The sequence below is a fragment of the Artemia franciscana genome, chromosome 3 (genome assembly GCF_032884065.1).
Source record: "Artemia franciscana chromosome 3, ASM3288406v1, whole genome shotgun sequence".
Classification (NCBI taxonomy): Eukaryota; Metazoa; Arthropoda; class Branchiopoda; order Anostraca; family Artemiidae; genus Artemia; species Artemia franciscana.
Genome location: NC_088865.1, coordinates 31894813 through 31920992, shown reverse-complemented (window position 1 = coordinate 31920992; position 26180 = coordinate 31894813). Strand labels below are relative to the sequence as shown.

The window sequence follows — 26180 nt, the reverse complement described above, 5'->3', positions numbered from 1 at the left end:
AAAGTCTAAAGCATATTTAGGTCACAAAAAAGGGAAATGGATACCAACTGATAGACTTTTCCAATTTCACCATTTCAGGCTCTTGAGGACTTATTTCCTTATTTTATTCAGTGTTCACGAAATTATGAACTCATTTATATTTTTAGTTATCAAAACAATTTCGAAGGAATTAAAGGGTATCAGTTGTACGGGACACTAATCTTACTCGGACTTGAATTGTCCGAAAATTTTTGGTGAAAAATTTCTTAAAACAAGAAAAAGCTCATGAAGTAAACACTTCTGCCTCCCCTATTCCATAATTTTTTTATCCTTTTGTTTTTAAAGAACACGTTGGGTATAGTAAACGTGCATTAACTAAGGGGAATTTGAGCTCTTACGTAAGCATGGGAATAGTTTAAAATAAGGGCATGGGGAGTGGTAGTTCTATCTTGTATTCACTAGGCCAATTTAGTTTTTTATTAAGGCGTCTTAATTTTCCGCCTGTGATTATAACAGGAGTTACCGTTTGAAGAATTATGTAACGAAACCTTCTGCTGCTTTCCTTCTGAGGCATAGTACTAAATAATTGTTACCAGTGGCTTCAGATGACAAACCTCTGATTGGTTGAATTTTTTTTAGTGCTGGAGCATACATTCGTGTTGGAAAAGGATAATCAGAACCACCGTCATGCCATTAAAATCATGGAAATTGAGGTAGGTGATCATCTTGAACGATTTTGCTTTCCCTCATTTCTTTGTTGGATTTTTTTCTTTACATTTTCACAATTCATTGCTGATATGATAGGAACTTGCATGTTTTTGTCGTCTTTAGCTGTTGACATAACCCTGAATCTTCGACTTAAATCAGGACCTATGAGTATAATGTGGAAATGCAACTTCATATCTTTAAAATCTACTTTTTATTTCTTGTAATGCTTTTTAATGTGTAATTTCAATACCTCTATAATCTGTGCCATCTTTCAGCATGCATTGAATTTTAATCTAAAAATAGGTTTGAAGAAAAAGTTAATTTCCCAAAGAATATGCTATTTTGTCGGAGAAATTCTGAATTCAGAGTTCTTCACTTTTGGTTTTAGCTATTAAATTAAATGCTAATTGATTGTGTTGCGAGAGCAAGGTTTTTTTTTTTTTTTTTTTTTTGCAGTCCTATTTCAGCTTATTCCTAGAAAGTGGTAAGGGTCTAACTTCTGCGGTTTTTACGGAAGTGTGGACCTTAGGCTGGATTGATGAATATGACTTTGTATTTTGGAAAGCTTCCTAGAGCTCTTGCCTGGGGCCCCAAAGGATCGTTTTTACTTGTCCTTGAGCTAGAGCCTATAATGTGTGAAGTGACTTGGAGTTCATAGCCTATGTCAGAGAGAACTATCTGAAGTTATGCAGTCAAGCTTTCTTTTCATCAAACCATGCTTCTGCTTTTGAGTAGAAATTCGCAAAATGACCTTTGCTGCTTTGGTTTTCCTTGGAAAGATTGGTTTTTGTCTAAAAACTCAGGGAAGAAAAATGTTTAATGTGATTAAGTTGTATTTGATTACAAATTATACTAAACCTATGAAAAATGAGCTGAGCATATTTTCTTGTACCAAACAAATGTATAATTGTTCCTTCACATTTTTATTGTCGTTTCAATGTCTGTTTGTGGCGGCTCAGTATATATAAACTTTTTTTAAGGACCAATAGTCCAGTAAAAACACAGTTTTGACCCGGCATTTGAGCAACTGAAGTGTTTTGACACCCTAGACGAGGTTGAAAGAGGTAAAAGTACCATTTGTGAATATATAATTGAAAAATGGGAAATGGGGTACCAACTGATGGACTTTTTCAATTACACCATTTGAGGCTCTTGAGGATTTATTTTTATTTTATTCACTGCACACGAAATTATGAACTATTTTATATTTTTAGTTATCAAAACAATTTCGAAGGAATTAAATGGTATATCCATATTTTTTTTGCTTTTGCTCATAAAGAACTCGCGTTTTGCATAGGAAACATGTATTAGCTTAGGGGAATTTGAGCTCTCACACAAGTATGGGAATAGTTTTAAAGAAGGGCATAAGGAGTGATAGTTTTTTCTTACATTTACTAGGCCAATTTAGTTTTTTATTAAGACGTCTTAATTTTCGCCTATGATTACAACAGGAGTTACCGTTTGAAATATTATGTAACAAAACCTTCTGCTGCTTTCCTTCTGAGGTATATTACTAAATAATTGTTGCTAGTGGCCTTAGATCTTCAACATCTGATTGGTTGAATTTATTTTTCTAGTGCTGGAGCGTACGTTCCTGTTGGAAAATGATAATCAGAACCACCGTCATGCCATTAAAGTCACGGAAATTGAGGTAAGTCATCACTGTGTAGGATTTTGCTTTCCCTTATGTCTGAGTGGGATTCTTTTTTACATTTTCACAATCCGTTGCTGATATGATAGGGACTTACAGGTTGAACCATCCTTATATGAACAACTATCCTTATATGAACAACTATCCTTGTATGACAGCCAATGGCGCCAATTCAACTAATTTAAATGTTGGGCTGATGGGACAAAATGTATTAAATCTGGGAGGGGGCGGGGGGTAATTTGTCTGTATTTCGTTTTTTGTAACATTTTAACATGTTATTTTCCTTCCATTTTAGAAAATTTGTCCAGTTGTATCAAAACAATCATTAACATATTTTGTTTTAAATAAAAGTTCTATTTTTAAACTAATGCTGCTTAAATGTAGTATTGTCTTCCAGTGTTTAAAGAGCATAGAAAATGACAAACTGGTTTTTCACGGAAAGGCAGCATTTTCTTGGGAAACATTTTAAATTTGTTAAAAGGTAAATATGTTAAAAGGTATTATTCTTTTAGATCTGTAAATATGTTCAGTTGTTTTTGCGGGAGCCTCAGGTTGTTCCATAGAAGCCTTGGATTCTAAGGATTTTTTCTGGTATTTGAAAAAAAATTGAATAACTTTTGTAAGAAAAAGAGCTATGTAGAGGTAGAACTCGGTTCGATTTTATTTATTTCTTTTGTTGTCTAAAATGTGGTTGCTTTATTTGCCTGTTCCTCAAATTTCAGTGTATTTGAGCAGAATACTTTTGTTTCCGAGATATGACTTTTTACACCTCTTCTTGTATAAATTATCTGATTGTTTCTAACTCTGATCTAACGCCTATCTGATCTTGACTAAACATATATATATAGACCTGATTCTGTTATGTTGATAGGATGCCTTTCTCGTTCGTCTTATTTTAGACCATGTCTGTTTATGATTGAAAAACGAACCACTGATCATTGTAACAAAATCACATTCACATTAATAATTGTAAGTACATAAATTTGCATATATTTGTTGGATTTCCTTATAGATTGAAAGAAACACCTTGATGTTCTCAGCAACGTTTCCTAATGAAGTTCAAGAGTTGGCCGCAGAATTCCAGGAGAATTGTATCTGTGTCACTGTTTGCACTGCGGGTAAAGCATGCACTGACCTACTTTACTAAGTTATCAAGATTGATGCGAAGAGTCGTATAAATCAACTCCTCGAAATCTTGACGGAAAAGGTGAGCATTTTCTTGCGGAGTTACACAATAAGAAAGGAAGCTAGCAATCATGTCCGTGTTCAGGGAGTGGGGGTGACCTAGTTTGACCTCCCTCTAAATATTTTGCCAACTTGAAAAAAATACATTTAAATAATTTTTCGCTGCGTTTCGTAAAGTTTTTTAGTACCTTTACTGAACTTTTAGGCAATCAGACGAGTGGATGCGAATGATGAGAAGACGTTATAAAAAAAAGAATACCTTTGTACTGTAAGGAATTGCTAGTAGTACTTTTCTATGAACTGGATAAAGTACTTCTACCTTTTTAACCAACGAGAGCACAGAATGAGAAATAAAATCTAGGCAAGGAATTGTCTTTGTACCTTACTCAGTTAGATACCGTTACTTGGACTGACAACTTTCTAGTTGGTCTAAAGATCGAGATATGATGGTTGCAAGCACCATTATCGATTCCTCATTTTTTGGTTGTAAACTTAATTAAAGAGAACTTTTTGGCAATGAGAAATTGAGAAATGAAAGTTTGAATTCCGCTTATTGATTTTTATGTACGACAACTTTTATCCCTGCAAAAAAAAAAAAACTTTTTGAATACAAGATTTTTTTATAAACTTTTTATTCTGTTGTTTTGCCCTTTCGGTATTTAAGAAAATTTTTGAATTTGAAGTTCTTCATTTAGAGTTTTAGTTATTAAATGTTATTCTCTTGGATAAATGGTCTATCTCTTTTGATTCGTACGGTAAAAGAACTATGACACTCAGGGTTTTTGGTCGTATTTTCTAGACTGTGGTTTGTATGCTCAACAAATGCTCAATCCAACATACCTATTACCTAAAAAAATCGAAATTTTTCTAATATAGTTTCTAGATTTGCCCATATTGTTTTATCATTCCAAAAATTATAGTCGTTCAATAGAAACATCTTCTTACGTATCTTATCATATCCTAATTAAACGATATTTATTTAAACTTACCAAATGATGATATACTAGAGGCTGTTGCTGATTCCTGATTATTTCTAGGATCCAATTCCTGAATTAATTTCTCAATTCATCACAAACAGTAAGGTTTTATATGATTCCACTAACTATGAACTTTTCTCTCCGCAGTTCTGAAAATAATTCAAGTGAAGTTACTGATGCAAATTGTAGTTGCAAGGGGCCAATCGCCGTTTTAACACTCATCGATTATGGTTCAAAGCAAAGGATTTAAATTTGGAAGTGATCGTTCCTTGTAAGTAAACCTTCATTTTTTGGGCCATCAGCGTCCATATTTTTGAATATTTTGATGTCTAATTTTTTACTGAGTGGAATCCAATATTAGGCCAAATAACCTAACCTAAAATGGATAGAATGCACCATAAATTAGAATACTCTGCTTTAATTATTAATTTGAGTAGTTTAAGGCATTCGGAACATGTTTCGTTATTTCGTTTAAAGCTGAAACCCCATAAATTATCAAAAATTTATTGGATAAACTGTTAATATTTGACAATATGGTAGGCCTATCGTTTAGCGCTTCACAATTCTGATATAATAACGGTGCATTTGGCCAGTTTTATGTGTATGTTCGCTTTGAAATCTTTCTTTTTCTGTAATAGCTGTTATTTTTTCTGAAATTTTTAATCTGCTTCACCTTTGGACTTAAAAGAAATACAAAAAGCAAGTTTTGTTGATGGGCTGCTGTCCCCTTAAAACCTATTAAACAATTCAACTACTACTATTGAACAAAAAAAAATTTTTTAGGGTGAGACAAATATAGTCATCTGTTAATTTCGTTGCGTATTATTAGCATTCGAAGAAAAAACGAGATTTTGATTTATTTTGTGTTTGACCTTAGTTTCAAACGAATGGCATTTCAGGGTGTTTTCTTTCAGGATCATTTTTATATATTGCGGTTCTTTTATGTTGAATAACTATTTTGACCATCATTATCACATCATGTTTTGTCACAATGGAACCCTTGGCCAAAAAGGAAAGAGAGGGGCCTTTATAACCCCAAATATCTTCCAACTCCTGAAAAGGACACTAGATCTCGTAATTTCTGGTCTATAAAGCCTTGTTCCAATATTCTGTTGCTATTGACTCAGTTTCACCATTCCTTGTTGTTGTAATATTAGAGTCATAGGTGCTCAAAGTCCGTCAATCATGCAGGACTACATCCGCTCTTTCAAAATTGAATATACTTCTCAAAATGTTACAGTATGGTGACGTTTTTTCCAAAGTTCATTAATTAGTTTTTAGACAAAGACCATAGTTTGCATAGTTTTTCATTTGCGTTAAGAAGGGAAAGAATGCTTTATAATCCTTTTTTTTTGTATAAAATTCCGTGTCTAACAAAAAAGTACTCTAGGAAAATAACAATTTACATCTTCAGTTCAAAATATTTATCAAGCCTATGTTTTATTCCGAAATATCCCTATAAAAAATGAGCAACTCTTCATAACTCTGGGTCCTTGTCCCTGGTCATCGGCCACCTTTTTGATGAAAATGGCTGCTTAAAAATTCTAACGTTGCTATGTGTTCGTTTCACTCTAATAAACCTCAGGGGTCAAAAGGGGAGTAATTAGACCATGCGAGAGCATTTGGCTGTACCGTTCCATGTCAAGTTTTCTCTATGTTTGGCTAGAGTGATTTTTTTCTTTTTCTTTTTTTTGAGGAAGATGGATTTCTTGTATCTGTATCATGATTTAAGATTGTGCTTCTAAGCTTTCACTTGTCTTGATTATCCAATTAGGCTAGAGTTTTAGCCTAAGAGACTTAAACTTAGTTATATGTATGGTAGATATGGTTGTATTTTGTACAAGCTTTATAAGCGTTAGAGATATATTCTTAGTCTTCACCAAATGATGATAAACTAGAGGCTGTTGCTGATTCCTGATTATTTCTAGGATCCAATTACTGACTTACGTTTACAATTCATCACAAATAGTAAGGGCTTATGTAATTCAACTAGCTATGACCTTCTCTTTTTCCAGTTCTGAAAATATCCAGATGAAGTTGCAGTTGTGAGCTGTAGTTGAAGAGACCAATCGCCGCTTTACTGTCTCCAATAATGGTCGCAACTTGAAGATTTAAAATTGAAATTATCGTTGCTTGTAAGTAAGCCTTTGTTCAAAACGATATTTGGATCATCAGCTCTCATATATTTGAATATTTCTTATGTCTAATTTTTTCCAGTGATTTCCAATATTGGCCCAAATAAATTTAAAATGAAAAGAATGTATCAGAAATTAGAATATTTTGCTTAAAACTCAGCTTTATTTGCTTTAGCCATTTAAGTAATTTAATCTTAAGTGAGAACAATTTGAAGGTCCAGTACTGTGTTAGTCCCAAGTTTACTAGTGTGAATAGTGAATACCAAAACCTTTTTTTTTCTTTTTTTGGTACAAAACTTGTTCTTGGACTCTTGAAGTTTGTTTTTTGAACACATTTGGATCTTTTTTTGTTATTTCGTTTACAGCTGAAACCCTAGAGATGATCCAAAATCAGTAAGAATGACTTCGACTTGTCCCGTTTATATTGGAAAATATGGTATCGTTTAACGATTCGCTAATTGAAATGACGAAATTATTAAACAAACTGGTGTCTATTAGCCTTATGTTGACAAGTTAATCTGAATGTTGTTTTCAAGTACCGATTTGAAAGTGCCTCGTTGGTACAAAAAGCGATTTTAAAAATCGCTTTTTAAAAAAAGCGATGAAAAAGATAATTATTCAAATTCCATTAGTTCAATAGAAATGTTGTGGATGTCCTGCTCTTAGTGGTGATCTTTTTTAGAATCTATTTTTGACTTCTTATAATGCTTTTTCATTTTGTTTCTAATTCCCGAATAAGTTTCTGATGATTGTTTAATGTTAAACAGATTGAAACTGAAGAAATAATTTAAATACAAGAAAAAGGATGTAGTGGTTGTGTGGCTCAACCTTTATGATTCTTGTTAGTTGCAACAAAAAGTTACTGCTACCTTCTATTTGAATGAAAAAGCACGCTTGGGTTTCCCTTGCGGAGGGAGGAGGCAAAATAATTTTTATCCGGTCTGTGCAACTCCCCTCCCTTCACCCACCTCTATTTTTAGAGGCAAATATTATAATCACCATTAGTCCATAATGGTTATATTCAGTAAATTCAAAACATAATTATACTATTATTTAGCTTGAATTCTTGCTAATCTTCTGTTGGACAAATCGATAACAGTGCATAAAGTCGATACTGTTACTGCCTTTTGACATAAAACATTCAATTTTAACCTGAAAAAATTATATTAGTAAGAAAAGTTGAAAAGCATGAGGAGAGAATTGTTGCCAGGGAGCTATGCTCTCAATGACTAAGCAAGCCAAAAGGATACTGATAAACCTATTCGTTTAATATTTTACTATAGAGAAATATAACTCTTCCTTATAGTGTTCTTCTTATTTACAGGACCAATATGAAAAATCAAATCAACATAGAAGGCTTGTCTTTGGACTGAAGAATATTTATTTTAACTGGTATGTAAATGTTAAGTTGCCTGTTGGCTTATTTTTCTAACTCAATTCTTGATAAAATGCACTAATGCTTGGTAATAATGGATATAATATTAATGGCCTACCACGTTTCTTTTATCTACAAAATAACATGTAAGACACGTAGAAAACCCATACTAAATATTTTTATTTCTGTTCGGATACAATTTTGTTGTTTCCCCTAAATTTGCATTGGCAATTTGAAAACTGAACAGTGTATAGTTTTGAGAATTTTCTTTAGTTTTCTGAATATTCGTCAAGGTGATATTATTTCGAGAAAGAGTAAAAAAAAATCGCCTCTTTACTGAAGATGAACAATTTAACGGTATTATAGACTTCAATCGATTTTGTTGAATGAGAGATTATCATCTTATTCTAATCGAGTATGGAAGAAATTAATGAGGAAATACTGCTAGAAAGTTATTATACCAAAGAGAAATAGTACTCTTTTTTTTTTTTATTTTTTTTTTTTTTTTGCCTGTTTCTGTAACGAAATAAAAAGATGAGTTTTAATTTTTCTAAATGGATATCAATAGTACCACATGTTAACAAGGTGACTTTGATTTTAACAAATACTATTTCACCATTCAAAATTGCTCAGCGTTTTAAATAACGGTTTTGATAACTAAATTTAGATGCGTTGGGGTTTTTATTTTTCTTAGTGGGGATACTAACATTTTGCCAAACGTGACATATTACCGAAATTGGCCATGTCTTCTTTTTGTTCTTAGATTTTTCTTTATGGTTTATTTTGTTGTTTTTTACGCTTAGAAAGTCTAATTGATTAGTTTATTAGTTTCCTAAATTTTTTTGACCAAGCTCTGCTTCGGCTTTGTCTATTCATTTCATGCCAGTCTAGATGCCTAGCTAAATATTCTCTTTTATTACAAACACATTTTGTCCCTAAATATTACGATGATGCTTGATATGCCCTTTGTTTGACAGTTTTCGTCAATTCAAAAGTTCTATGGTATCTATCAAGGCATTTGTCGAATTGTTTCTATATATTTTTTATTTAAATAACGGTTCTTCATTTGTCTCATGACATTCTTGAAAGAAATGTTTTATTTTTTCATTTTTTACTCATTTTCTTGTACCTAACGTTGAAAATTGATTTTATTTCTACTGACAAATTTTGATATTATGATACAAATGCGTCTTTTGGTTTTCATATTTCTGGGTTATAAAGATGAAATTGATAAGTATCTGTATTAATATTTTAGCTGTTTTATTTTAAAACAACTATATATATGTGTATTTTTTAAAAATATTTTAGGCTATATATATGTATATAGTTTGCGGAATAATATGTTTTCTTCTAGTCTGTCGATTTTTTCTTATTGCTTGAAAGTTGTAAGGGTTTTAATTCCATGGTTTTTAGGGGAAGTTTGGACCTAGTTACGGAGATTTGACACAACCAAAAGAAAGATCTTAGAAATTGAAAGACTTTAGGTATTAGTAGACCTAAAATGGGCCCAATGGGTAATAGCTGTTTTTACTTCATTGTCGTTTGCGCTTTAAAATATTAAGTTCTTTATAGGAAAAATAACTTGAATGTAGAAAAGTCAAATTTAAGTAAATATTTTGTATTAGACTTCTTTTTTAGAGCTAATCATAATTTTAACTTCCTTAGTTTATATTTGTGTTCTTTTCTCGTTATTGAAAAAGGTAATTATTCAAATTCCATTAGTTCAATAGAAATGTTTTGGGTGTCCTGTGCAACCCCCTCCCTTCACCCATCTCTATTTTTAGAGGCAAGTATTATAATCATCATTAGTCCATGATGAGTATATTCAGTAAATTCAAAACATAATTATACTATTATTTAACTTGAGTTCTTGCTAATCTTCTGTTCGTGAAAACCTACTAAGCGATATCCTTGGGATAGTTTAAATTTTAGATTCATATCCCCACAATTTCTAAACCTTACCGTTTTTGTGGCAGCATCCGAACTTAATCGCATGCAACTTTAGGTCTTGGACAATTCGATAACAGTACAAGAAGTCGATACTGTTACTGCCTTTTAACATAAAACATTGAGTTTTAACCTGAAAAAATTATATTAGGGAGAAAAGTTGAAAAGCATGAGGAGAGAATTGTTGCTAGGGAGTTTTGCTCTTAATGACTAAACAAGCCAAAAGGATACTGGGCATTTGCAATATGGCCAAAAAGAAGAAAATATCTCCATGTTGCTACCCACCCGAAGAAGAACAATTTTTGTTAAATGATGAATATATTGACAAGCATATGTCTGAATGATTTTATGTTGCTAATTTACTTTGACTGTTACATTCTAGGTAAGTTGTAAGTCCTGAGGCATTTCTTTTCTATACATTATTGATCATTCCCATTTTCAGGAGATTTTTCTGCGAAACACTCGGGAAAGAAAGTTCAGGAAAGTTCTGAAATACTCATTCAGGACACAAAGAAAGTTCTACCAGTTAAATATGTAGGGAGGAAGTTAGACACCCGTCACTACCCTGCCTGCATGGAGATCAAGTAAGTAATATTCTAGATTTATAAACTGTACATGTTAGATTAGTTTAGCTTTCCCTTGTCTGTTTGATTTATTTTTTTATATACATACTCTTATAACCCGCACACACGAAGGGAGTTTCACTTTCATATTGGCTCGTTTTCCCATGCCATTTAGAATTGATGCCCAAATCAAGACATTAAAAATGCGGTCCTGTGGTGGCGCAGTGGATTTGACCTTAGCTTGGTAATACGGGGCCCAGAGATCGAATCACGCTACAGGAATGCACTGCAGGGCCGACGCAGGGACCTTAGTAGTCAAGACGCGTCGTTAATTCTTAAATAATAATTAAAAATGCGGAGGAGGGGGAATTCCAACTAATTGGCAGATTCTGCTTGAAATATAAAAATTAATTTAAGGAAAATGCAACCATTTTGAATTGGAAGGCAGGGCATCTTTGGCTCTGTGGCTATACACCTGGTATATAGGTGCATTGAGTCTAGTGTATAATGCTATGGGCTAGTGTTCGTTTTCTACTGAGTGCCTCGAAGGGAGCAACCATGATTTTTACATAATAAGGACAAGTGCTATTTTTCTATTCTGACTTTACATATTCTTATGTAATATCAATCATTATAGCAGTATTATGAAGCCGCTTTGCGTATTTTTATCTACAAAACATCGCTTAATGAGATTTTTAAGATAAAAATAATTTTAGACTTACCTCAAATTAATAAAGTGTGAACTGTTGAAATACGTAATTGTGTAATAGAGATGTGTTTTTTATACAAAACAAAACAAAAGTTCATGTATTTCTCAAAATTTTGACATGTTTAGTTGTAAATACTGTTTTAAATCGGAACAAACAATTACGCGAAGGGTGATAATTTAAACCTGTGCTAATCGTTGGTTTAACGAGATATTTTCTTATTATTTTTTTTTGTCTGATAAGCTACAGTGTTGTAAACTCGATTGGCAACTCTGGTCTCTCTGTGTGGGTCAAAGAGTGTAACGAACTATTGAATAGCTCAAGTTTTTTGAGACAAAAAAAAGAAGAAAAATAACGACATCTCATGTTTTTAAACGAATTAAAATTTATAACAAGTAATAAGATAAAAAAACGGATAAAAATATTACATTGATGCTTTTCAATCGAATTTTTATTTTCATTGGGCTTAAGATAAAAGACAAGGTATTTTACATGTCTATCCTCTGTAAGCTAGCTTTGTTTTAACTTGTATAATTTCAAAAAAGTTCCGAAAATACCTTTCACTTTTAGAAAATCTTAGGTTGGATCCAAATAAACTTTAGCTTCGTCTCTTATCAATTTCCCTTGTCTTTTGAATGTCATCAACAAAATGAAGAAATAGATTCCAATAATGTTGCTGTGAGCAATTTTTCAATACGAAAAAAGAAGGCCCAAATTTGTTTAATCCCCAGTCGACTAGCTATTTACTGGGCAGTTTCACTGGGCTATATAAATGTAAGGGGAAAATATCTTTTAAATCTTTAGATTTGCAATATAAATGTAAGGGAAAATATCTCTTCAATCTTTTAAAGTAAGGATTAAAATATCCGGACAAGAGTCATCAAGTCATCATCAACCTGATAAAATATCAGGAAAATAAGGTTCAAAGCACATTCTATATGCCTTATTTGAATTTTAAGTGTATGTTCATTTCTAAAAGCTTGTTTTTTATCACACAAAGTCTTTTTTGTTCTGACCTTGAAACCGAAAAAATATGTTCTATTATGACTGACTAATCAGAAAACTTGATTGGCTTTGTCAGAACGTCAGATAGCCTGTTTTTAGTTACAATCAGAATCTAGTTGATTAGATTCAACATTTTCGTCTTTTTTTCTTTTTCTTAATTGTGCTTAACAGAGTTTATTAGTCTCCTAAAATTTTATTCACTGAAATTTATCTACCTCCCTTTGGATACCTAGCTAAATATTTTATTACAAACATATTTTGTCCCTAAATATTATGATGATACTCGATGACGAGTTTGATATGACCTTCAATTGACAGTTTTTGTCAAATCAAAGGTTCCATGATATCTATCGAGGCATTTGTCTGAATGTGTTTATATATTTTTGATTTAAATGACGGTTCATTCTTTGTCTCATGGCATTCTGTTTGCAGGTAGAATCTATATGACTGATTAAAAATTGGCTACAATTTTATCTGGAGAATAGTCCAAAGAAATGTGATTTACTTGGATGACTGAATCCTTCTTCCATAAAGGTGATTTATTTACATTTTAGACAAATATGTAAAAAATTCGCACCCATTAAAGGGTATATTTGAGTGAATCTTTTCTATCGGTTTCTTTGAATCGGAGGACGGGATTTCACTGCATAGGTGCGCTGTTTTTTTTTTTTTCTCTTTATACCTTATCACTGTTTGGTTGCTATTTTTCCATTCATTTATTTTTATTTATTTATTTTTGCTTTATCTCTAAAACCAAAAATAGCACATTTTGAGGTCATCACCTTTTTAGGGGTGTTTCGGGTAAGTCTGGGGTGGGGTGTGTCTGCCTAGTATCACCGTTTGGTTTGTATTTTAGCCTATTTTCAAACAGTTCGTTGTAACTAACTGTAAGTAAGAAAAGACCCGACTCAAAAGTAACCGAAACTCTAAAAACAGAATTTTGATACCAATAGATACATCGAAAGAATCAGATTTTTATGCTGATTTTCAATATATAAGTTTCATCAAGTTTAGTTCACTCATCAAAAGTTACGAGCCTGAGAAAATTTGTCTTATTTATGAGAAAGGGGGAAACACCTCTTTATTGTCATAAAATCTTAATAAAAATCACACCATCAGATTTAGCGTATCAGAGAACCTTTTTGTAGAGGTTTCAAGCACAACAGAAACTACATATAGAATCTATTACGTACTAGCTGGGTACGTAAAAGACCCGACTCAAAAGTAACCGAAACTCTAAAAACAGAATTTTGATACCAATAGACACATCGAAAGAATCAGATTTTTATGCTGATTTTCAATATATAAGTTTCATCAAGTTTAGTTCACTCATCAAAAGTTACGAGCCTGAGAAAATTTGTCTTATTTATGAGAAAGGGGGAAACACCCCTTTATTGTCATAAAATCTTAATAAAAATCACACCATCAGATGTAGCGCATCAGAGAACCTTACTGTAGAGGTTTCAAGCTCAACAGAAACCACATATAGAATCTATTACGTACTAGCTGGGTCCCGGCGGCTTCGCCGCCGGGACCCAGCATGGCACGTGGCAGGCTTCTATGTATGGATTCTCACTGTCTCTTGTGTTCTAACCGCAGACAGTGCTGGGTCAGTGCAGTACCGAGCAATTTTTGTTCGGTATAATTTTTAATGTTGCTCCTTAATTTCAGTTGAAAGACTTGTTTTTGTATTTAATCACATCTAGAATGCAAGTATTTTTTCCCTCGAGTGGTTTCTCAAACAAAAAAAGGAATACTTTGCTGAAAGCTTTTGAGCCGAACATATAGCCTATTGCAAAGGTGGATTAATTAGTCTAATTAGTCTAATTGATCAATAGGAATAGTTTGAACAAAATCATGGGAAAATAATGATAAAGAAAATGTCTCACATTGCACTAGGCTTTTACTGTAATGATTGAATCAAAGACTTAAAGTCAGCCATTTATCTCGCTCTCAATAACTCATAATAATTCTTTTCCTTTTTTCCACGTTCTGCACCTACGTATTGATAATTTTTCCGAGAAAGGAGACATTCGCATGTTTTTGCCCATATATGTAAGAAAAACTATATATATCCGCAATTGTTATTAAATGATGCTTTATTGACAAGCATATGTCTGAATGATGTTATGTTGCTAATTTATTTTGACTGATTGCATTTTAGGTTAGCTATAAGTGTCAAAACTTTTCTTTTCTGTACACATTTAATCTTTTCAATTTCCAGGTAATTTTGTCGGCGCGAATATTCAAGGAGACATTTTAAGAAAGCTCAACCAGTAAAATGTATAAAGGATGCCTATGACTACTCTACCCAGCTTCCAAGTAAGTAAATCTTCAGGCTCTTAAATTGTGTATTTGCTCACGTTCGCTTTTTTTACAGTTCTTTTTTCCGTTTGTTTGAAAAACAGTTAGCACACAAATGAAGGCATGTTTTCAGATCGTTTCTCTATACGATGTTGTTTAGAAATCAAAGAATGGAGCTTGTAATATATGCCTTCCTAAATTGCTTTATTTGCTCCCTAAATGTTTTTTTTTTCTAAAATGATGTGGGTCGTCTTGACTGTCTTTTCTGTTAAACTGTTGACAATAATTTACCACATAACTATCTATTTCTCAAAGTATTCGGCGAAAGGCTGAAAATGTCTGGCTGAAAAACTTAATCCTACCATTTTGTAATCCATAAAAACTGTCTTTTTTTTATCTTATTTAAAAAATAATTTCCAAGAGTTAGAATTTGAAAAAGTGGAATGAAAATTACTTAAACTACTAATTGTACAACCAACTATTAATTATTTAGCCTTGACCATCGTTTTCTTTTTTTGTAAGATAGACCCATCCTCCCCATAGATTTACGTTTTTTTTTAGGTATTTTTATCGTAATTTTTTTTTTTATAACAATGTGCCCCCGATAGTTTTTTGAATATGGTTTATTTTATATACTCATTTAAAAAACAAAATAAATAAATACGGCTACTCATCTAAACAGTTTGCCATATTCTATGGGCTTCAGCAAAGAATTGAAGAATAGACTCAGATCAAGTTGTTGTGGGTAATCCCTTGAAAACGAGAAAATGGTGATTTAGTCGACTTCAGAATTTCTTTGTTTAATTTTAAATTATGTGTAAACAAGCTCTATTTGATAAAAGTGATATTTACTTTGTCATCACTACCACTTATCACACTTGCAAGTAAATTTGTCCAATTTCTATTGGACAATTTAAGTCCGGGTTTTGTTGTAGTTTCCTGTTTCCAGGTTACATAAGAAATAAAGGTAAAAAGTTTTTATACAAGCGCAGCTTATTTTTATCAATTACTACGAAAGAATCAATGAAACCTAGAACGAAAAAAAATTAAAATGAGAAGCCACAGCTTACAAATCTCCAAGCCCTTCAAAGGCCACAGTGTCATTTAGTATCTTCTCTGTCTTGATTTGCCTTGCCTCATTATAAAGGCAAATTTTAAGTCTGCCGAGGGGCCATGATGGGCGTTTTTGCTCGCTCAAAACTCATTAAAAAGGGGGCAAAGTTCTGTGGCTTTTTGTTCACGATGGTACACTTATAGTCAAATACATGAGCAATTTATAGTTATGGATGGTTAACTATACTAGTTCGTGTCTGTATAGTTGTAGCCCTTATTTTTGCATTTTAGGCTCTGCAATGAAGTCTTTTGGCCAGTCGCGTGTCCCAATTTATCGCTGACGAACATTAACACATAGAGGACATTTTTCAATTCTGTTTTATATGTGTTTTGCACGTTAAATAGTAAGTTTTTTCCTTTTAAAATACCTTATGACCACTTTGCCTTCCAAACTCATTCTGAGGCACTCCCCAAGAAAAGTTTGAGATATTGCTCTCCCAAAATAAAATTTTATAGTTTCACCCTCATCTCTCCTTCGACGAGAACCCCCTGTTTCCTCCCAATGTTTTTTTTTGGTTTGCTATTTACTTTTTAACATTTATCTCTTATTTTCACGGACAAAACGTAAATTTTCAGCATTTAGTTTTTGAAATAAAGTGTTAAGGCTACAGTAGTCCAGGGTCGTGTGTTCTTCTGAATTGTTTTCTACAGTATTTTGGCGAGGTTAAGTAATATAGTAAGGCCTGAACCAAGTGCCGTTCATAATATGGCTTAAAAAGGAATAAATGGATGTTCCCATACACAAAAATGCAATTGTTATTATTTGATGTGTTTATTTACAAGCCTATGGTGGAGATCTCGTGGTGATTTTTGCAGAGTTGGTGATTCTCGAATCATTTATAGCTCATTTTTAGGCCAACATTTTTCAGGGCAAACGCGAATCGTTTATTGTGATTCTGGGGATAGGGCGATAGAGTCGATCAAGCAAAATTACTCCTGTTCTTAATGTAGAAAAACTTATATTACTTTGACGTTTTTTCATAAGTTTATTTATTATTTCCTAGGCCCGCAAAATAATTTAAATAGCTAGAATCTGTGAATATTGAATTAATGTTGTGAATATAAAAATTGTATAATAAATACAAGCCATGAATATTCTTTTATATGAACTGAATTCTTGGAAATCCTCTTTTCGTCAAAGAAAAAAGTCAAGAATTTTACGGCATATTTAGAAACCGTTTTATTTATTTTAATTTGTGAAATCAAATCTCCGCAATTTCTGAATCTCAGGTTTTCTGTCAATTATTTTTATTTATTTCAAAAAGGGGCATTTTACAACATAATTTTAAATTGAATATATAACAAATTACAACTGGACGACTCGTTTTGTGAAACTTCAACAGAGGAGGGGGGAATGAACCTTTTTGTTTCTGACACTCCTATAATTAGGATATAAATTGCTGTTGGTTTTTCAATCATTAATGCAAGAAGCTTAAGGTTTGGGACAATTCCATAACAGAGCTGCGTACTATTATTGCCTGTTGAAAGAAAAAATAAAGTTTTTACCTTATAAATTGATTTTAGGAATAATAGTTAAAAGCATGAGGAGAAAACTGTTGCCAGGGAGCTAATCTCTCGATGAGTGAGCAAGCCAAAAGGATACTGATATCACTTTTAGATTGATCTTCAAATATAGAGGAATCTAAATCATCATTATAGGGTTCTTCTTATTTACAGAGCCAGCAGGAAAGGTTGATTCAACGATGAGGCTTGTTAGTGGATTGAAGAATATTTATTATAAAAGGTATGTCAATTTTAAGTTTCCAATGGACTCCTTTTTCCAAATATAATTCTTGGCTAAATTTTTAGTTAAGAAATTCGGTTGTAAAACATGTAAAAAAGAAAGTCGGGCCCTATTATTTCTTTCTTTTGTATCTACACCCCTTTGCTTTTTCAAAAAATTTGTATTGACAATTTACAAAATAGATACACAATTTAAAAAATAGATACAATCACAAACTCTTTCATGTCTGAACGTAAATCTAAATCCAATATTGTAATGCTAATACTATAATCATGTCTAGATTAGTGATGATTATGTTACTATTAACTCTGCAAATTGTAAATTTTAGAAATTTTCTGAATGATTTTAATTTTTTTTTACTTGTGGAATTTTCCATTATCTCTTTCTGAATAATTTTTCTATATGACTGAATGTGGGGCTTAATTTTTCTTTGTAATTCATTCTTATTTTGTATGATCTATATCGTAGTTATCTGAGACCTGATTACTAATGCCAATTTATTGACATGATTGTATTAGGACAAGGGAAACAGAGTATTTTCTACAAATTTCTTTTTCTATTAATTTTCAGAAAAAATTGAACTAGCCGATCTAAAAATGGCTGTTTTTCCTTTTCTTTTGTAATTAGAAGTATTCACTTTTAGATCGGAATTCGAACGTATTAAATGGGAATATCTCATGAGTTGCTGACAATCATAATAGCTGTAATTCCCGAAATGATCTGCATTGCTTTGGCATTGTTTGAAAAAAATGTTTGTCCAGTCTTTATCTTTCAAATTCAATTATATTTTAGTGTAATCAGATTTTATTTCTTTTCAACCTCTGGAAACGAACTCAACACATATTCATTTCAAATGTAAGTCAACTGAAACTTGAGGCGGAATTGCTCGGACCTAAGCGGAGATTTGTTTAAAGGGTCACTGAAGTAGTAAAGGGCTCATCTAGCTTGGAAGTTTTGTAAAGTTAATTGCACCCGTGGGTCTCCCTAATGGCTGAAATATGGTGGTCTCGTAAAAAATTATGCCTTTTCGATATTACGTAATTATTAAATGAATTTTAATAGCTAGAATAAGGGGATATTTAATCAATGTTTTAAATAAGAATTCTGTTTTTAAGCTGTTCTCTCTTACGGAAAAATCATACTGTGAGTGCTTTATCTTATGTCTGCAAGAAACATGATGATGTTACCCAGTTCTGCTACCGACTCTCAATGACGAAGAATACTCAGCTCACTCTGATACCTCAACCCTATTATAGCAAAAAAGGATTCATTTTCTTGTCACTCACGGAAATCTTTATTTCAGGTGTCGCGAAGTGTTGGGTTGCATGCTAGCAACTGTTTCCATTAGATACGAAGTCCATTACAGTCCCGTTAGCAACGTATATCTAAAATGTTAGTACTTATCCCTCATTACATTACTTATTCTTTTTATTTCAGGTGTCAGGTGTATATCTTTTTATTTCAGGTGTCGCGAAGTGTTGGTTTGCATGCTAGCAACTGTTTCCAATAGATACGAAGTCCATTACAGTCCCGTTGACAACGTATATGTAAAATGTTATATGTAAAATGTTCTTTTAAATAACAAAGTTTACTGAATTTCGTCCAAACAAATTTACAATCGTTTTTCAATATGTTAGTTGTCGTTTCAATGTCTGTTTCTGATTGGCGGCTTAGTATATATCTTAACTTTTTTTTAAGGACTAATATTCCAGTAAAAATACGATCTTGACCCGGCATTTGAGCAACTAAAATTTTTTGGGCACAAACGTCCATAAAAGTTCGCTTAATAACGTATCAGAAATCGGCCGTGCAGAAATATTCTCTTTTCAGGGAAAAGAGGTGAGAAAAAGGGGGAAGGGAATCTCGAATTTAAATTTATTCAATGTTTTCTGGTTTGAAAGTTCGTTTCCTATTAAATCAAGTCTGAGAAGACTGAAAATCACATTAGAATTGAAGAATTTTATCACTTCATTCCTCATTTCAATCCTAGCTGAGATCAAAAGGGGCTGAAAATACCATTTGTCGTACATAATTGAAAAAAAAGGGAAAATCAGTTGTGCGGGACACTAATCTTGCTTGGGCTTGGAATTGTCTGAGAATTTTTTTTAAAATTTTCGAAAAAAAAAAACAAACAAAAAAACCTACCTCCCCTACTCCCATAATTTTTTTTATGCTTTTGCTTTTGAATAACTCACGTTTGGGATAGGAAACGTGCAAATTCATAGGGGAAATCGAGCTCTGACGCAAGCATGTTTAAAAGAAGGGCCTATGGAGTGTTAATTTTGGTCTTAAATTTCATGGGCAAATTTAGTTTTTTATTAAGAGGTTCCAACTTCTTTTCTGTCTATGATTATAACAGGAGTTACCGTTTGAAAAATTATGTAACAAAACCTTTTGCTGCTCTTCTTCTGAGGCATAGTACCAACTATGTAGTACGTATGAAAATAAGAAAGGAAATAATAAATGAAGAGAGAACAATAAAAAAGGTGAAATAAAATCAATTGAATTACATTCTTCTTAAAGTTTTATGGGAATACCTCATGAACTTTGTCCTCAGACATATTTGTTGAAATTCGAAAAATGACCTTGACTACTTTGCTTTTCCTTGGAAAGATTGGTTTTTGTCTGAAAACTTAGGTAAGAAAAATGTTTAATGTGATTAAGTTTTATCTCATTACAAGTTATACTAAACTTATGAAAATGAACGGAGCATATTTTCTTGTCAAAACCTTTGTCAAGCATCACTTGATAAATTACAGTTTATGAGGCGGAATTACTCAGAGTAAATCGGTTAAAAGTTCTGTAAATTATATGCACCCGTTAGTCTCCGTTATGGCAGAAATATGTTGGTTTCGAAAGTATTTCGACTGTTCGATATTACGTTATTAATAAAGAAGTTTTAATAGCTAGAATAAGTGAATATTAAATCAATGTTGTAAATAAGAATTCATTTTCTATAATGTTTCCTGTGGAAGAATAACAACGGGAGTGTTTTATCTTATTTCTACAAGAAACATGATGTTACCCAGTTCTGCTACCGACACTCAATGACGAAGAATACTCAGCTTACTCTGATATGTCATCCCTATTATAACAAAAAACTATTAATTTCTTGTCAACTCCCTCACGGAAATCTTTTTATTTCAGGTGTCATGAAGTGTTTGTTCGCATACTAGCAACTGTTCCCAATAGAAAACGAAATCCAATACACTCCAATGCTGTTAACCACTCATATCTCAAAGGTACGTACTTATCCCTCTAGGGGCCATATTACATGCTTGCAGCTCTTTTACATACTCTTAACAAAGTTTACTGAATTTCTTCCAAAAAATTTATAAACAATTTATTCCAAATCTTCCCAAACAAATTTGTTCCTAAATATTATAATTTTTAATTGTATCAAGACAAATACTTTTTAATTGTGCCAAAAAAATATATAATTGTTCCTCAACATTTTTATTGTCGTTTCAATGTCTATTTCTGGCGGCTCAGTATATATCTAACTTTTTTTGTCCAGTAAAAAAACAAGGTTTTGACCCAGCATTAGAGCAACTGAAATGTTTTGGCACCCTAGGCGAGTCAAAAGTGGTAAAAATACCATTTGTGAAAATATAATCAAAAGAAAAAGGAAAATGGGGTACCAACTGATGGACTTCCACCATTTAAGGCTGTTGAGGTTTTATTTCTTTATTATATTCACTGCTCACGAAATTATGAACTCTTTTATATTATTAGTTATCAAAACAATTTTGAAGGGTATCAGTTGTACGGGACACTAATTTTATTCGGACTTGAATTGTCCGAAAATTTTTCTAAAACAAAAAAAGTTCATGAAGTAAACACTATTGCCTCCCCTACTCCATAATTTTTTTTTATGCCTTTGCTTTTAAAGAACTTACATTGTGCACAGGAAATGTACATAAGCTTATGGGAATTTGAGCTCAGATGCAAGCATGGGAATAGTTTAAAATAAGGGCACGAGGAGTGATAGTTCTTTCTTACATTTACTAGGCCAATTTAGACGTCTTAATTTTCGCCTATGATTATAACAGGAGTTACCGTTTGAAATATTATGTAACAAAACCTTCTGCTGCTTTCCTTCTGAGGCATAGTACGAAATGATTGTTACTTGTGGCCTCAGATGACAAACATCTGACTGATTGGTTGAATTTTTTTTAGTGCTGGAGCGTACTTTCCTGTTGGAAAATGATAATCAGAACCATCGTCATGCCATTAAAGTCGGAAATGGAGGTAAGTCATCACTGTGTATGATTTTGCTTTCCCTTATGTCTGAGTGGGATTCTTTTTTACATTTTCACAATCCGTTGCTGATATAATAGGGACTTGCATGCTGAACCATCCTTGTATGAACAACTACCCTTGTATGACAGCCAGTGGCGCCAATTCAACCAATAATCAACCAAACGGCTCTTTACCGGAGATGAACAATTGAAGCGCTAAAATAGTCTTCAAGCGATTTTGTTGAATGAGACATTATCATCTTATTAATGAAATTAATGAGGAAATACTGCTAGAAAGTTACACGGTATTTATATATATATATATATATATATATATATATATATATATATATATATATATATATATATATATATATATATATATATGTATATATATATATATATATATATATATATAAAAATACAAATATGGTAAAAGAAGAAAATAAAACATTGCAGAAATTCTCCTCTACAAAACACCAAAAGATGAGTTTTAAGCTTTCAAAATGGATATCAGTAGTACCACAGGTTAACAAGGTGACTTTGATTTTAACAAATACATTTCACCGTTCAAAATTGCCCAGCGTTTTAAATTATAGTTTTGATAAACAGATTTATATCCATGGGGTTTTTATTTTTCCTGAGTGGGGATACTAACATTTTGCCAAACATGACAAATTACCAAAGTTGGCCATGTCATCTTTTATTTCTTTGATTTTTCTTTATGGTTTATTTTGTTGTTTTTACGCTTAAAAAGACTAATTGAGTAGTTTATTAGTTTCCTAAAGTTTATTGACCAATCTCTGCTTCGGCTTTGTCTAGTCATTTCAACATATTTTACAACTATTACAAACATATTTTGTCCCTAAAAATTACGATGATGCTCGATGACGAGTTTGATATGCCCTTCGAATGACAGTTTTTGTCAATTCAAAGGTTCCATGGTATCTATCAAGGCATTTGTCGAAATTTTTCTATATATTTTTGATTTAAATGTCTCATGACATTCTTGAAAGAAATGTTTTATTTTTTCATTTTTACTAATTTTCTTGTACCTAACGTTGACAATTGATTTTATCCCCTATTGGGCCATTTCTACTGACAAATTTTGATATTAAGATACAAATGCGTCTTTTTTGGTTTTCATATTTTTGGGTTATAAAGATGAAATTGATAAGTATCTGTATTAATATCTAGGCTGTAAATTATAAAAAGAAAATCCATTCTTGTGAAACAGATCGTGACTTTTGACACAATACTTTGTTGTTTGCCATACCTTTGATGCGCAAAGCCCCCTAAGGGGGCCAAGTATAGCCCTAGACTCTCTGCAGCGTTTTTATGGTTTTGTGGCCTATGTTAATTTTTGTGTTTATTTCTTATCCAAAGTCATTCTAGAATGCTAAATAAAACATATTGCAAAAAATCGAAAAAAAATTTAGTAAAATTCTAAATACAGCCTAGGGCTATTATCATTCCCCATTAGGAGAGGTTTAGGGTACAGTTGTAACAGCGATGGCTATTATATTTTGAAAGATTGATGAACAGGGAAGCGAATGATATGGTTCTTTTGTTTTCTATATTTAATATATGGCTTCTATCTATTTTTAGTGTCTTTCATTTTCTATCTATCTTTTATAGTTATTTTCAAAAAGGTAACTACTAAGATATTTAGACTTCTAACTTTCCAATAAGAAGTCGTTACTAAGATACATTAGTAAATTTAGATAAATAGTATCTTCAACTGGTTCTTATGTGATTGCTGTAAGCATTTTGGATCTTTATACTGAGTTATTCAAGCTGCGTTTGTGGTATCATCTCTGACACAGCATGTAATTTTTGCAGTTTTCGCATAAAATGCACATTTTCTAACAAACAGTTACCCTGTTTGTACACTGGCAACACTTGTAAACATGTACATTGCTAACAAAGAAAAAACACAACCTTTTAACTCCAGGACTGGCAGTTATATTTATTTTTTTGCTATAGTTTATCTAGTACCTTTCGGAGTTAAAGAATAAAAAAGGAGGCTAGTAACTATAGCCGTGTTCAGGGGGGTGGTGTTGATCTAGTTTGCACTCCCTTCCCGAAATATTTGACCGACTTAAAAAAAAATAATTTAAACAGTTTTTTGTTTAAACGCTATAAAAACAAAATTTGCCTTTGTTTTGTAAGGAATTACTAGTAGTACTGTTCTATGAACTAGATAAAGCACTTCTACCTTTTTACCCAACGAGAGCTCGGAATGAGAAATAAAATCTAGGCAAGGAATTGTCTTTGTACCTTACTCAGTTATATACCGTTACTTGGACTGACAGATTTCTAGTTGATTTAAAGATCGAGATATGATGGTTCCAAGCACTAATTTCGATTCTGAATCTTTTGGTAGTAAACTTAATTAAGGAAGTCTTTTTGGCAATGAGAAATTTAGGAAATAAAAGAAAGAAAGTTTGAATTCCGCTTATTGATTTTTATGGCACTTGGTACTAACTAAGTGACATAAGCAATCGCAAATTCTGTCAGTCTGTCGGTCTGTCTGTCGGTCCCGGTTTTGCTGCTTTAGGCACTTCCAGGTAACCTAGGACGATTAAATTTGGCAAGCGTATCAGGGACCGGACCAGATTAAATTAGAAATAGTCGTTTTCCCGATTTGACCATCTGGGGGGAGTGGGGGGGCCGGTTAATTCGGAAAAATTAGAAAAAAATGAAGTATTTTTAACTTATGAGCGGGTGATGGGATCTTAATGAAATTTGATGTTTTGAATGATATTGTGTCTCAGAGCTCTTATTTTAAATCCCGACCGGATCTGATGACATTGGGGGGAGTTGGAGGGGGAAACCTAAAATCTTGGAAAACACTTAGAATGGAGGGATCGGGATGAAACTTGATGGGAAAAATAAGCACAAGTCCCAGATATATGATTAACATAATCGGAACGGATCCGCTCTCTTTGGGGTAGTTTGGGGGGGGGGGGGGTAATTCTGAAAAATGAGAAAAAATGAGGTATTTTTAACTTACGAACGGGTGATCGGATCTCAATGAAATTTGGTGTTTAGAAGGATATCGTGTCTTAGAGCTCTTATTTTAAATCCCGACCGGATCTGGTGACATTGGGGGGGGATTTGGGAGGGGGAAACCTAAAACGTGGAAAACACTTAGAGTGGAGGGATCACGGTCAAACTTGGTGGAAAAAATAAACACAAGTCCTAGATACATGATTGACATAAACGGAACAGATCCGCTCTCTTTGGGGTAGTTGGGGGGGGGGGGTTTATTTCTGAAAAATTAGAAAAAATGAGGTATTTTTAACTTACGAACGGGTGATCGGATCTCAATAAAATTTGACATTTAGAAGGGTATTGTGTCTCAGAGCTCTTATTTTAAATCCCGACCGGATCTGATGACATTGGGGGGAGTTGGGAGAGGGAAACCTAAAACTTGGAAAACACTTAGAGTGGAGGGATCGGGATGAAACTTGGTGGGAAAAATAAGTACAAGTCCTAGATATATGATTGACATAACCGAAACGGATTCGATCTCTTTGAGGTAGTTGGGGGAGGGGTTAATTCTGAAAAATTAGAAAAAATGAGGTATTTTTAACTTACGAACAGGTGATCGGATCTCAATGAAATTTGATATTTAGAAGGATATCGTGTCTCAAAGCTCTTATTTTAAATCCTGGACCGGATCTGGTGACATTGGGGGAAGTTTGGGATGGGGGAACCTAAAATCATGGAAAATACTTAGATTGGAGGGATCGGGATGAAACTTGGTGGGAAAATAAGCAGAAGTCTTACATACGTGATTTACATAATTGGAACGGATCCGCTCTATTGGCGGGGAGGGGGTTTAATTCTGAAAAATAAGAAAAAATTACGTATTTTTAACTTACGAAGGAGTTATCAGATCTTCATGAAACTTCATATTTAGAAGGACCTCGTGACTCAGATCTTTTATTTTAAATCTCAACCGGATCAAGCGTAATTGGGGGGAGGGGCATTTGGGGGGACCGGAAATCTTAGAAAATACTTAAAGCGGTGAGATCAGGATGAAACTGGATGGGAAGAATAGAAACCTGTCTAAGATACGTGACCGACATAACCGGACCGGATCTGCTCTCTTTGGTGGAATTGGGGGGGGGGTAATTTTGAAAATTGAGGTATTTGTAACTTACGAAAGGGTGACCAGATCTTAATGAAATTTGATATTTAGAAGGAGCTTGTGCTTTGAAGTTCTAATTTTAAATTCCGACCAGATCCTGTGACATTGGGGGGAGTTGGAGCGGGAAACCGGAATTCTTGGAAAACGTGAAAATTGGGGTATTTTTATCTTACGAATAGATGATCGGATCTTAATGAAATTTGATTTTTAGAAGGAATTCATGTCTCAGATCTCTTACTTCAAATCTCGACCAGATCTTTTGACATTGGGGGGAGTTGGAGGGGGAAATGTTGGAAAAACACTTGGAGTGGAGGAATCGGGATGAAGCTTGGTGGATAGAATAAACAAATGTCCTTGATACGTGATTGACAGAATCGTACTGGATTC

General features: G+C 33.0%; 1 protein-coding gene across 10 annotated transcripts in view; it reads left to right on the top strand.

Moving 5' to 3' along the window:
• LOC136025163 (uncharacterized) overlaps positions 1–26180 on the top strand; it is a 489107-nt gene that overhangs the window by 12448 nt on the left and 450479 nt on the right. For all 10 annotated transcript variants that reach the window (XM_065700916.1, XM_065700917.1, XM_065700915.1 and 7 more), the window contains exons 4-12: positions 619–692; positions 2265–2338; positions 3351–3545; positions 4648–4771; positions 6516–6635; positions 7960–8027; positions 10400–10541; positions 12665–12766; positions 14457–14554. The gene's annotated coding sequence lies outside the window, so the exon portion shown is untranslated. The remainder of the gene's footprint in view (positions 1–618; positions 693–2264; positions 2339–3350; positions 3546–4647; positions 4772–6515; positions 6636–7959; positions 8028–10399; positions 10542–12664; positions 12767–14456; positions 14555–26180) is intronic.